This window comes from Hyperolius riggenbachi, chromosome 12 (genome assembly GCF_040937935.1).
Source record: "Hyperolius riggenbachi isolate aHypRig1 chromosome 12, aHypRig1.pri, whole genome shotgun sequence".
Classification (NCBI taxonomy): domain Eukaryota; kingdom Metazoa; phylum Chordata; class Amphibia; order Anura; family Hyperoliidae; genus Hyperolius; species Hyperolius riggenbachi.
Genome location: NC_090657.1, coordinates 122,123,726 through 122,128,725, shown reverse-complemented (window position 1 = coordinate 122,128,725; position 5,000 = coordinate 122,123,726). Strand labels below are relative to the sequence as shown.

At 44.3% G+C, this 5,000-nt stretch overlaps 1 protein-coding gene across 3 annotated transcripts in view; it reads right to left on the bottom strand.

Moving 5' to 3' along the window:
* Positions 1-5,000, bottom strand: part of LOC137541609 (amine oxidase [copper-containing] 3-like) — a 643,078-nt gene that overhangs the window by 594,094 nt on the left and 43,984 nt on the right. The gene's annotated exons all lie outside the window — the stretch shown is intronic.

The window sequence follows — 5,000 nt, the reverse complement described above, 5'->3', positions numbered from 1 at the left end:
CGCTTTAGCCCCCGATCGTGTTTCTTGTTATAAAGATACTTTGCTGGTCTTTGCATCATATGTTGGTTCATTGCCAATATATATGCATACCAGCACGTTTATTATTTTCCTTGTATTTGTGTTACGTGATACATCAGTGTCGCTGATGTATACGTACACGAACTGTTTATATCCTGTGTGCAGTTAGTCAGCTTTCCAGCACGTTTTGGTAGGTTGCGCGTACCGTGACCACCCGTGCTGAGGTAGTTACCCTGCTCCTGGTTCTGTTTGTGGATTGCGTTCATCTCTGCGAAGAGATAACGAATCCTTCTGAATCCTGTTCTGTTACCGTTTGTGGATTGCGTTCATCTCTGCGAAGAGATAGCCGAATCCTTCTGAGTCCTGTTCCCTGTGTTACTCCATTCCTAGTCAGCGTTCCTGCTTATGTCATATATCGGTTCATTGCCGATATATACATATGTTAGTCAGAAGTTACAAATAGTTTCATTGATAGCTGTAATTGTAATACGCTAGGAAAACATACTTATTGTATATTTATCTGTGTTACGTTCACCTATCTTAATCCTGCTATTTTTCTGACTATCCTGTCCTGTCTTTGTGAGGCACGCCATCGCCGCATCGCATTGGCTGCCTCATTCCCGTCTGTCTGGTTTTGGACGCTTGCTGTCGCTAAGTAGCCGCTAGCTAGCAAGCGTTCATTCTGTCTACCTGTCCTGATCTCCTCAGTTCTGGTTTATGCGCTCAGCGCTACTTTGCGCTGAGACGTTATAACGAAAGCATTGTTTGTGGCTGTCAGATCTGCACCGGCTCTGTGCGCCACAATCTCCTATTGGAGTCAGTCCTCCCCTCCACTATACTAGGGATAGCCTGTTTCCTGGTGCTAGTGTGTGTACCTCCTCCACGCCAGCTCATGCGTTGCATGCTGACTGTGGAGAATACACCACCAAGCGTTACATTATGAAAACCCCATTACCAATCCCCATTGTGGGGGGGATTCCCAGAAAGTATGACACTGTTAATTATGGTTCCTGTTCCTTTAAGAAATTTGAAGAACTTAGCTCTGAAACAGAAAATGAGTTTTTTCTCTGAATGTGCCAGGTTCCTGGCCAATCCTGATCTCCAAGCGACTCCTGTTTCAACCTGGGCACTCCAACTAAGTTATATTTTGTTTAAAGGGAATTATTCCAGTGGGCATTTGATGTTCTCAATCATTCCGATTTGAAAGATAGACCGCTGGAATTTCTAGCGTTTGTGATCCATAACTGGTTGCGCATAGATCCATTGCCTTTTCCTCTTAATGAACTCCTGGCAGCAGGCCAATCAGCTGCTCCTTCAATTGCTTGCAAAAATGTTCAGCAAGCAGAAAGTGTTACTGATAATTTCCTGCAGCTTTGAATAAATCACCAAAAACCGCAAGGTCAAAGGCAAAACGCAAACGTTCTAAGAAACGTGTCCAATCTGCAGAATCGTTATCCTTAGCGACTGAGACCTATAATGAGATTCTGCCATTAACAGATAATGAAATGCAATTGTCTTTCAGGGGAGTTAAATGGACTTATGAAACTACTAATGAACTTTCCTCCCTGGCTAGGGAAAATAAAGATTTTTGTTGTAAAAGAATTATCTGAGTATGATTATGATGAGATATTACAGAGTATTGAACAAATCAACTTATTTGTGAACCAAGGGAAGTTTGCATACACTACAGTTCAACACTTGCTACAGGTATTGGAGATTCTTAAGAATAAGGAATCTGCCAATCACCTGCTAATTAACCCTATACATGTGCCTGCCTCAATCATATCTGCAAACCATGATCTGCCTGTTAAGTATGCTTGGAATCCTCCATTGAGAAAGGAGAGATGGAAGCTCTGGTCAATGAATGGAAGAATGATTCAAGTTCATTTTGTCAATTTTACAGTGCAAAAAGTGAATTGTATTGAATGCATGCATTAAGTCTGCCTATAACCTAATAAAGACTGGTGTGTGTGAGTATGACTTTGTGGCTCCATTGATTGATGTGTGGGAACTGATTTGGATGATTTTTTTGTGACTCCGAATTCGCAAATTTGGCGTTCTGACCCGCCTGCTTCAGCACCTTTGGCTGATTCAGCAGGTGATTCGGAGCTCTTTTTGTGTGAAATTGAAGTTCCTGCAATTCCACCCTGTACCATGGATAACTCAGTGTTACTTCCCAGTAAAACAGAAGCCACTGATACATTCTTAACCTTGCCCTGCGCAAATTTCTCAGCAGAGAATCCAGAGTCCTGCTGACTTCCGAGTCCAGCCTAGCCAGTACTCATGACTCTTTGTTTAGTGAAACAGACACCTAAAATCTTGCCTGTCTCTGCAAACACTTTTGCAGAAATTACCTGTGTTAATAAAGTTCAACTCCTGTCTGATCCAGCAGATGCGCAAACATTGTGTCTTGATCTTCCTGTTTCTACACCTCGCTCTAGTTTCGTGAATAGCTCAGAGCATCTGCTATGTGAACCTGAAATCGCAGAATTATTACCTTGTTCAGAAATTTTCCAATAAAATTGCCCTGTACCATGAATTGTGCAGTAGATCTCTCCAATGAAACTCAGGTCACAGAATCATATGCTGTCCAGCAGGTGCTTCCATGGTTTTGCCCTGCAATATGGACTGTTCAGTGATCCTGTCCAGTGAAGCTGTGGTCGCAGAGTCTTATGCTTCACCCAGTATTTTGGATACTTTAAAACCCTCTAGCAGAGGAGGCCTGAAAGCACTGCTTACCTCAGTTGGTGTTGCAGTAATATTCCCTTGTCTAGCAGCTGTTTTGGAATTACAGTCTGCTCTAATAAAACTTGATGAATTTCTGCCCAGCAAAGCAGAAGCCATTGAAATATTGTCCTCGTCAGCAAGTGTGTCAGATACCTTGCCCTGTACACAGTCTGATTTAACCAATGTTGTTGAGTCCCTCTCCAGTGTTGTAACAGCCAAGGAACTCCAGCCCTGTCCTCTGAATGTTTCAGAAGTCTTGCCCTGTAACATGGATAATTCTGATTCTCTGGTCAAAATAATAGAAATCTCAGAATTTCAGTCCGGTCCGATGAGTGTTCCTGAAACCCAGCCCTGTATCCTGAAAGATTCTAGTTCTCTGGCCGCTGTGGCAGAGGTTCCAGAGTCCCCTTCCTGTCCAGGAATTCCTCAGTTTTGCCTAGTCCAGTGGGGGCTGCTGCAATACTGACTTGTTCTGCAGCGCCTCATGAGCTCCAATCCAGTGTATTAAATGAGTCTCTGTCCAGTCCAGAGGTAGTTGTGGAGTCCCTATCTGGTTCAGTGCATACATCAGAAGATTTGTCCTGTTTTGTTGGTGCCCCTGAATCTGATTTGTTACTGACTTTGCTGGAATCAGCGACATCTAAGTCTGATCCAGCATTCTCGTGTAAAAGTCCAGTGGTTGCGAAGTTTAGTCATGATGATTTTTTTTTTGGCCAGTCCTGGTTTTGGTCCTGTCTTGGCTGACCCTGAGGCTCACAGTCCTTGACATGCCCAGAGGTTTCTCTTGTGCCGGTGTGCCCAGATGTTCTTTGTGTGCCAGAATGCCCAAGTGTGTCTAAGGTGTTAGCGTGCTCTGATGCTTCCTTAGTGGGAACACGTTCTGATGTTGCCAGTCTGCCTGCATGCCCAGAGATGGTTCTGGTCCCTGAAAGCCCTGATATTGATGTTTGTCCTTGTGGCCCTGACTCGGGAATTGCCCTAGGTTCCATAGGGGTTCTTGATAGTTCTCCATGTGAGCCTAAGGGGCGTTCTGACATATGGGGATCTCTTTGGAGCTTCAAGGTGTTCTGGGAGGTCTCTGAGAAAACTTGTCCTGGTGCCTTGGACTGGTTCAACAGTGGGTTTTGTCTTGGTAAAGACAGTACCGGTGGGCATTGCAAAGGCTTTGCGTTTCTGAACTGTTCCTGGAAGGCGGTGGGTATCGCTCAGGGAGTTTCGGAGGGCTTTCTTCTGGAAATCATGGTTCTGATGGGTGTCACACTGGTGCTTGTAGTACTGATGGGCATGGTTCTGTAGGTTCTGGTTCTGATGGGTCCAGTCTTGTGGGGACTGATTCTGGAATTCGGTCTTGCCGGGCTGTCCCGGTCATCATGAATTATCAGTCAGACTGTTTTGTTGGAAATTTCAGTTTTGAAAAGCGTCTGGAAATCCGCTTTTAAAGGCGGGGGTACTGTAATGATCGCTGCTGCAGCAGCTATTGCTGGAAGTAGTGCTGCAGCTCAGGCAGTTCTGATGTCTTTCCATGCAAGCTGCATAGGTTTGTCTGTCTTTCCCTGCTGTCAGCTTGTGACTGATTATCATTCACCTGTGTGGGAATCTGCATGTCTGCTCCCATTGGATGACCTCAGTATAAAGATCTGCTTCCTGCAGGGTTTCCTTGGGTTTTCATAGCTTCAGCTTAAGCCTGCCTTGCTGTCGCTTTAGCCCCCGATCGGTGTTTCTTGTTATAAAGATACTTTGCTGTCTTTGCATCATATGTTGGTTCATTGCCAATATATATGCATACCAGCACGTTTATTATTTTCCTTGTATTTGTGTTACGTGATACATCAGTGTCGCTGATGTATACGTACACGAACTGTTTATATCCTGTGTGCAGTTAGTCAGCTTTCCAGCACGTTTTGGTAGGTTGCGCGTACCGTGACCACCCGTGCTGAGGTAGTTACCCTGCTCCTGGTTCTGTTTGTGGATTGCGTTCATCTCTGCGAAGAGATAACGAATCCTTCTGAATTCTGTTCTGTTACCGTTTGTGGATTGCGTTCATCTCTGCGAAGAGATAGCGAATCCTTCTGAGTCCTGTTCCCTGTGTTACTCCATTCCTAGTCAGCGTTCCTGCTTATGTCATATATCGGTTCATTGCCGATATATACATATGTTAGTCAGAAGTTACAAATAGTTTCATTGATAGCTGTAATTGTAATACGCTAGGAAAACATACTTATTGTATATTTATCTGTGTTACGTTCACCTATCTT